We start from the raw sequence: 9788 nt of genomic DNA, 5'->3' as shown, positions 1-9788 counted from the left end.
CAATTGAAATCAATGGAATGAGGTAGCCGTTAGATATAAATTCTTTTCAATTTGTGCAAATGATCAATTTTCATTAGAATTTTCATTAAAATAGGTCAAAGCCCAAATGTCTCTTACTTTGGATTGCCTTTTTGAAAAGAGTTATTATTATATACCCAATTACATTTTAATGATGTCGTATTTAAATACAAGATCAAACTTTTCAATATTGTTAATTTCATTAAAGGAGTGATTTCAATAAATTTTTCTGAATAATTTTAATTGATAAAATATAATAATATAATTAGATTAATTAAAAGGGATTTTCTATGTTGTCTGAATATTCTTTTTCTTTATGATAGGTAAAATCATCGCAAAAATTAGTAGGGGGATTTGTATACATACTCAATAAATTTTATCTGCTTATATATCTAATGCCTACACTTTAGTTTTTGCTTATATAAAACTTGTATGTTTGAATATGTCAAAGAACTCAAGCTCAATTTGCCTTGAGACGAGGAAGGTAAAATGTGCATTTGTCGAAAGCCAAAGTGTAGTCACTATGGGTCAAGAGATTACTCACCATGGGTTAAGGTTCAAAGAAAGGGGTCTGATTAGTCCTTTACGATACGTCATTTTGGAGTGCACCCTGCCTTATTAAGAACTTACCAGTAACAAAGCTTGCTTAATTATGAATGGCTTTTATCATATACCTCTTTTCTATTTTGTCAAGAGTGTGTAGTTGATCTCCACCAGGGGCGAAACCAGCCTATCATTTTAGGGGAGGGGGGGGCAAAATTTTCTTATTAATAGACAAATATTAAAAAAAAAATGAAGACATAATTCAAAATGAAATCTTGTATTCCAATAAGATGGATAAATTGAAAACCTTTACAATTTTATCAATCTATTTTGCATTTTTTGATAATATTGGATTACATCTTCATGGGGAATCAAATCAAACACATCTTTTTCAATATAAGGCACAAGGCAAGCGTTGAGCCAATCATCACCCATCCTACTACGCAATCGATGTTTGATAATTTTCATGACTGAAAATGCTCTCTCCACTGTAGCAGTAACAACTGGTAAGTTAATGCTAAAGTAATAAGTCTGTAAACTAGTGGATACGCGTCATTCTTCTTGAACTTAATAATATGTAGGGCTACAAGCGAACCAAACGTTCGACGAACTACTCGTTGTTCGGTTCGATTAAAGCTCGTTCGTGATCGTTTAATTAACTAACAAACAAGCTTGAACAATATTTTAAATACTCGATTCTTAAATAAACAAGCTTGAACACTAATGCGTTCAGCTCGTTTATGTTCGCGAACAACATCAGTTGATGTTCATGAACAAGCTCGATAAAAAGCTCGATTCGGGTTCGATTAAATATAAAAACTGTAATTATACCATAATAATATAATTATTTTTTATTAATAAATTTTAGAGTAATAAAATATTATAACATATGTTTAATAAATTAAATTTTACATTTTTATAAAAATTATATTAAATATGTTTAAGTAGGATTTAGGAAGTGCTAAACCGGTGAACAGTAATAGGAAAATGACGAAAAAAAAGGCGGGCTGGGTGATAGAATAAACCCTAATCGCGCCCAAATGGCTAAATGCCCGATATTTCTCCCCAAATGCTGAAACGCTGAAAGCGGAATGGAGGGAGAGCAAGTGAGCGACTGCACGAGTAGCCATTGCCGACTGGAATCCCGATCGCTCTAGCTCTGACTGGACTCCCGATAGCTCAAGCTCCGACTGGACTTCGGATCGCTCTGAGAGAGTGAGCGACTGCAGCCTCCCGATCGCTCAAGCTCCGACTGGATTCAGTAAGTTTGATCTCCTTTTTCTCATTTCTGGACTCGATAGCTCAAGCTGAAGCTTCCACCATTCGATAGCTCAAGCTTCGGATCGACGTTAACTCGGCATTTCCGACTGGACTTCCGATCGCTCTGAGAGTGAGCGACTGCAGCCTCCTGATCACTCAAGCTCCGACTGGATTCGGTAAGTTTGATCTCCTTTTTCTCATTTTCTGGACTCGATAGCTCAACCTGAAGCTTCCACCATTTGATAGCTCAAGGTTCGGATCGACGTTAACTCTGCATTTCCGACACCGACCAGCATCAAGTAGAAGTGGGATTTCTGGACAACGGAACGGTAAGTTGTTTTACAGATTTTTACAAATTTTTGGCTATATAGAACTATTTTTCTTTTCTGTACAGATTATTGTTGAATTGGTTCTGTTAGCTATTTTGATGTGTTCATGTGAGTTTAGGTTTTGTTAACAAATTTTACAGATTTTTGGTTAAACTCGGTAAGCTATTTTGATGTGTTCATGTGAGTCTATTTTATTGCATCTTTTTTTTGGTTGTGTTGCTGTACAATTTTTGTTGAATTAGTTGTGTTAGCTGGATAGGATTTATGTTTAATATTATACTTGAATCTTCTTTTAAATGTATGTCTCAAAATTTCACGCCACCTCAGCCACATATAAATCCTACACCTCCTCAGCTACATTTGGCAATGCATGATGTTCAAATTAGTGCGGGTTCATCTTCAAGTCCAATAGTTGTAACAGTTGATGACCAACAAGCAAATCTTTTCTCTAGGAAAGCAAGAAAAAAAAACTCAAGGTGAAGGTATGATAAGACAAAACTTTTAATACTAGTTGGTGAAAATTTTCCTTACAACTACTAATTTATTATATTACATCTTGCAGGTTAGGGAGGAAACAAAGGAGATCTCATTGGTTTGATAAGGAGCATAATATTCTTTTTTTTTTTTTTTTGTGAAGAAAACTATTGTAATTTTGTTTAACAAGCTACTATATTTTTGTAGTTTTGACATATAAACATGCTTTATTTAAGTTTTGGTTTATTATACTATCCACTTCTATTAACTCATTGGTTTGAATTTCGTTATGTGCTAAATATCAATATGCTTTATTTTATATGATGTATTTGTTTTGATAGTGTGTTTTATTTGGTGTATTTTTTTTATAGTTTTGACAGAACCATTGAAGTCTTGTTACAAATGCAGAAGATAATCTTTTAGCTATCGTACCAAATGGAGAGAAATGCAACGGGTAAGCTTCTTTCGAAAATATATTCATATAAATTAATCATATTTTTATTTTAAATATACAACTGCTTTTATTTTAGAAATTTTATTTCATGAACAAGAAATATTTCATATTTGTCCATGTTTGTTAGATTGTTTGTTTAGAATGTTCATGAACAAATTTAATATTTGCTTGTTCAATATATTCTTTGCGAGATACGTTCACGAACATAGCTCGTTTAAAGCTCGATAAGCACTAAACAAACAAACATGAACCAAACATGAACCAAACATGAACCAAACATGAACACCCTTAAATTAAACGAACCTAACATGAACACAAATAATAAAGCTCGAATCAAACACGAACCAAACATGAACAAGCTAATGTTAAACAAACACAAACATGAACACTCACATACTCGGCTCAGCTCGGTTCGTTTGCAGCCCTGATAATATGCTTTGCAAGATCAGCAATGCTTCTTAGAGAGGAGAACTCTTCACTAGTCCGCATATCAATAATGTACGTTGATAATTGACTTTTAAGAGCAACAACCTCAATTATAAAAAAATCACTTGGATATAACTCTGCTAGACATATCAATTTCCTCTCATCATAAGCACGAAAAGAATCACTTGGGTTTAAGCATGACACATAAAGAAGTAACTCAGTACTTAATTCAGAAAAATGACTATTTAGCTCTTGAAGTTGCATATCAACTACAGTATAAAATAGATCAACACGATAATGATGTAGATTTGTTTTACCTTCACCTCTTTGCATTCAATAGATACATTATTGATGGGGTCCCTTCAATAGATATGATCTTCGAATATTATCTCTATCATTTACATCATAACTCCAAAAAGGAAGTCGGAGTCCTGGATCTGCTGGGAGATTATTAATATCAATTTCTATTCGCTCTTTCCTCTTTAAATAACGTTCAATTTCCCTAAACCCTAAAATGAAATTTATTACCAAAGAAGAGCGACCGTCAATCAAAATATTTACATCATAACAAACAATGAAATGTAAGTAAAATCAAATAGCAAAATAATATTTCCAGAATTATTATCATGAGAATCTCTTTTAGTATTTCTAACACAAATAGATGTTCCAAGTTGCATTCAGTCAAATCATGGAAGCATCATGGATATATTGACATTATTGCATCTGCTCATGTTATAGAATAATCGAATGAACCAAATTCCTATATTGAATCTATTAACAGTAAGCGGACGTTGCCAGTTAGTTTTGTAAATTCCTATATTGCATCTGCGCATGTTATAGTTGCCAAAGGTTTTGTAAATGGTTGTTTTGCATAGGATTCATTATTTCTAGAGTATTTCCAATTATGTTTTGTAAATGGTTGTTTAAGAGGAAGGATGACTCCTACAATGCTAATAAACTGAAATTCAAAACTAGTTAGTTGCCAAAGGTTTTGCATAGGAAAAATGGGGGATGGCGGCTGCAATGCCTGCACCAGATCATGATCAATTGAAAGAAAATAAGAAGAATATAGATATAGCAAAAAAATGAAGAGCCACCATGATTCCATGAAAATATGAAATACCACAAAGCACACATCATTTCAGTATGAAAATCCAATAAAATAACAGCAAATCAAACAAAAAATAACAAACAAAACAATCAAACAATGTGTTCAAAAATCAAAAACTGACCTAGATCTCCTAATGTCGGAGGCCCTTGCGATTCACAAACGGCCCCGTCAGCGATAAGCTGACCTTGCCCTCCCCAAGCAAACAAATTTCCGACCGCAAGCAGTCGACGAACTTGGCGAAATCCAATCTCCAGAACCTCCTCTTACGCGAATCACCGAACTCGCAATCTGTCTTGCCTGAACTTCTTTCGTTGTTTTTTTGGTGATTTCGACGAGTTAGGGCAAAGGGGGGGCAAAATAAGAGATTTATTGGGTCATGTTACCTAATTACCCCTCTCTAATAAAAAAAAAAATAGGAGGGGGGTGCAGGGGGAAATTGCCCCCCTAAGCAAGTAACAGTTCCGCCCCTGATCTCCACCTTGCATAGGATCTCTTGCCGCTTGTCACATGACGGTGACAGGTATACACTCGTCAAGCATCAAGTGATAGAACTGCATGCTCCTCATCACTCGGCGAGTCTACACTTGGAACTCATCACTTGACAAGTCTACACTCTCCACTCTTCAATGGGCATGATTACACTCACCACTCGTCACTCGACGGGCCCACTCGACTAATGAAAATCCACATGTCAATTGTGCCTATGTAAATGAAGGTATTTATATAGCTTTTCGTGTAGCCCCATAACCCTACAAATAAAAGGTCATATAGTAATTTTAAGGGAGGAGGAAGTTATTTGGGAGCACTTTGATTTAATTATGTAATTCTTAGACTATCCTCTTTCTTATTGTAATACCTACTAAAATAATAACTAGTTTCACCTATTTTGAATTAATCTGTTAAAGATAACTAACTAATTTTTTTCCCTCTGGGTACGTGAAAAGTCAAATTGGATCATTCCATTCGCTATGTAATTCATAATATCATCATACCAAGTAAAACCACTTGAATACAATGCAAATAAATGTTCATCTGGAAAGAATTCATTGGTGTCACACTCATGATATGCAGATTCTTCCAACTCTAACCTAGATAGATAATCAGCTACCTAGTTCTTAGTTCCCTTCATATCACAGATTTCTACATTAAACTCTTATAGCAAAAGAATCCACCCCATCAATTTAGGGTCAATGTCTTTTTTTGTCATATTGAATTTGATAGCAAAATGATCGCTATACGCTAGAACCTTAGTGCCAATCAAATATGATCTAAATTTGTCAGAGGAAAAGACAATAGTTAGTAGCTTTTTTCATTGTAATATAATTATACAGGGCTAGATTCAAAGATTTGTTAGCATAATATATGACTTAAAATTTTTTATCTTTCATTTATCATAATAGTACTCCAGCAATATAATTATTAGCATCACACATTAACTCAAAATGTAATATTCAACCAAGTGCAACAATGACGTGCTATGATCAAATGTTATTTCAAAATATTGAAGGCATTAAGACATGCATTATCAAATTTAAAAGGAATATCCTTTTCAAGCAAATGGCGCAATGGCTTTGTTATTTTGGGGGAAAAAACCTAATGAATCGCATATAGAACCTGCTATGTCCTAAAAAACTTCTAATGCCTTTCACATAAGTGGGCGGGGTAGATTTTCAATCAATAGATCTTATCCCTACCAACCTCTAAATCCTTCTTAGAAATATTGTGTCCTAATACTATGCTTTCAATTACCATAAATTGACATTTCTCACAATTTAACACAAAATTTGTTCTTATGTGTCCCTATAAAATAGTTATCAAATGATCCAAGCAAGAATCACATGTAGTGTCAAAAAATAGAGAAATTATTCATAAATACCTCAATCTCATAGTACATCAAATTAGAAAAAATAGATATCATGTATCACTAAAAAGTAGGTAGGGAATTACAAAGCCCGAAAGACATCCTCCCAAAAACAAATGCCTTATAAGGACAGGTGAAAGTAGTCTTGTCGTGGTCTTTAGGGTGATATAAGAACTTGGTGGTACCCTAATTAACCATCTAAGGAATAATAAAAGGAATGTCGAGACAACATATCTAACATCCGATCAATAAAGGTTAGGGGAAAATGATCTTTCCTAGTTGCCTTATTCAGCTTCCTATAGTTTATATAGATTCTCCAACTAGACACCGTCCTAGTAGGAATCAATTCATTATGCTCTTTGGTCATTATAATTAGGCCTCCTTTCTTTGGGACAGAGTGTATAAGACTCACCCAGAAACTATATGAGATGGGGTAAATGATTCTTTCATCTAACAACTTAAGTATCTCATTTTTTACTACTTTTTTCATGGTGAGGTTCAATCTCTTTTAGGAATCAGCTTTTGGAAGAGAATTTTCTTCCATCATAATCTTATGCATGCACAAGGATAGACTAACTACGTTAACATATGCAATTGTTCAACCAAAAGCTCTCTTATGCTCATTTAGAACCCTACTCAATTTACCTTCTTCCTCTTTCCCTAAGTTAGCATAAATGATAATAGGCAAGGTTTATTTCTCTCCTAGGAAGGCATATTTGAAATTTTTATACTAAAAATTTGTTTTATAAAATAGTAAGAAAATTATCCCAAATGAAGTGAAAGGTTTCGTTTGAAAAAGCTTTCTTATCTTACTGCTTTTGAAACAGTTCTTAGTATTAAATTTTTTTGAATTTGAAATTTTTGTATTATAAAGCTGCTTCATAAAGTAGCAAAAAAAACTGCCCAAAAAAATCCTAAATTGAATCATTAGTTGATTCTACTTTATGCATTTTGTATGTATTGAGTTTGAAAGGATTCTCGTGTATATGGAAATTATTGTGCGAGCTGAAAGCTCAATGGAATGCGTTTATCTAAATGTTTTGATTAAATGATCCATAATCTTACGTGAAAATGAATTACAATGCCAATCTTTTTGGTTTCACATATTCTGTTCTTTTTTCCATTAAATATGTTTTTTTTTTTAATTAATTTCATCAAAGTTATGATTAAGATGTCGAAATTTAATGCAAATAGTGCATCCAACGCCATAATTTATTGGAGATATTTAGAATCTGTTTGGAATGATTGTAGCTTTTTATAATTGTGAGAAAAATAGTCTAACTTTTTTTTTTTTTCAAAAAACAAATTTCACCTCAGAAGTTTCTGAAAAAAATAATAATAATAGAGAGTAATCAACAGTTAAATTAAATTATAATTGTTGTGTGAAAAAAAAAATATGATGAGAGCTGTCTCAAATAAGAAAGATTATTAGGTAAAGAGTCTGGATGTAACTTTTCGTCCGTACTCCAATTAGGTGGAGTCGCGTAGGCTTTTGTTAAATTTTCTCTCTTTTGTATACGCTGACAAGATAGAAAAAAGAAAGCCACGTGGCTCTACTTGATTGTAGTCCATATGTAATAATTTTTTCTCAAACAGACCTTAATCAGCATTTACTGTTTCTTTTCTTTTTAGTGATAAATTATTTTAATAATTTTGAATTTTCACTTAATTAGAATGGGTCAAAAATGCTAACTAATTCCGCACACCTCCCTGCTAGAAACCTGGTTGAACTTCTTGGCTTTTTGAACCCCGCGGCTCAGCTTCCTCAAACGAGAACAGTCTAGGCATGGCTACAACCTACACCTCCAAATCGGCAAATCCATCGCCTAAAAGCATCTCCAGCCGAACGTCAAACATGCGTTTGGCGTCGTTCGGTCGTTCCAGCCGAACGCCAAACATGCGTTTGGGGTCGTTCGGTCACTCCAGCCGAACGCCAAATCTTCCGCCATTTACTTGCGGGTGAACAGTGCGACGTCAATATTGGCGTTGCACAGTTCACCTACGCTATTTTGTTCTCTCAACTGAAAAAACTCGCGAAAGGGAGAAGGATTGTTACCTTCGCAGAAGTACTTAAAATACAGTTCAATTGGAGCAGCACCACGGCATTTTAGAGTTTTGTTATATTTTGCCTTGAAAAATAGAGTTCTCCATCTCCAACCCAAAACCCCATTTTCCACTGCAAAATATATCAAAACTCCAAAATTGCCGTAACTCTGCTCCAATCAAACTCCATATCGTGGGCTTGGTCTCCTTGTAACCGTCTTTCTCCATTTCGTGGGCAAATCCCGTTGACACATAAAAATTTAACGGGTGAACAACACCCGCGATAAAATAGCAGCAAAATTACCGCTCGGTTGGAGCGAAGGAAGAACAGCAAACATTAATTTGCCATTCCATTAGAGATGGTCGCCATCAACCAACTCAACGCCTAAGCCTTCAACCATCACCTCCTCCACAACCTGCTGCAGCCTCTATTTTGTGCCATCCATCCAATTTCTTTTTCTGCTAGGATGATAGCGACCACCTTGCATGATGGTGGCTCCGTCCATTTCCTTCAACAGCAACGGTGGCGGGAGGAGGCGGCTGTGGTTTATCTTTAGGTGATCTTCTCACCTTTTCTTCCGGTCTTCGGCAATTGAGAAGAGACTGCAAAGGCCTTTTCTTCAGTATTTCTACCAAAATAATGGATTAGACTATGAAAGAGCTTTTATTTAGATCTTAAACTTAGATCATCTCCAACCCAAAAATTTATTTTTCACTCCAAAATATAATAACTGATCTACAATCAAACTTCTTTATTTTACATCAAAAAATGAATATTCTATGTATATTATTTCTCATATTTTCTTTTATATTTATTTTTAATCATACCTTTATATGTATTAAATTTTCAAATTAGACATACATATAAATTTTTAACAAAAATAATTCTTGGTTGAAAAATTAATTTGGAATATAAATATGCATTTTATAAAATAAATATTTATTAAATAAAAAACTTCTTTATTTTACATCAAAAAATGAATATTCTATGTATATTATTTCTCATATTTTCTTTTATATTTATTTTTAATCATACCTTTATATGTATTAAATTTTCAAATTAGACATACATATAAATTTTTAACAAAAATAATTCTTGGTTGAAAAATTAATTTGGAATATAAATATGCATTTTATAAAATAAATATTTATTAAATAAAACAAAATTTATATTAGAACACATAAATATCTCAATGATCTTGGATGACCCCATACCAATCTTCAAGATTATTAGATTATCATTATTAGTTATTTTTATTCTCATTTCTC

This window comes from Dendrobium catenatum, unplaced genomic scaffold (assembly GCF_001605985.2).
Source record: "Dendrobium catenatum unplaced genomic scaffold, ASM160598v2 fragScaff_scaffold_1470, whole genome shotgun sequence".
In the NCBI taxonomy this organism is placed as follows: Eukaryota; Viridiplantae; Streptophyta; class Magnoliopsida; order Asparagales; family Orchidaceae; genus Dendrobium; species Dendrobium catenatum.
The sequence above is the reverse complement of the archived record's forward strand: the minus strand, read 5'-3'. Positions refer to the sequence as shown.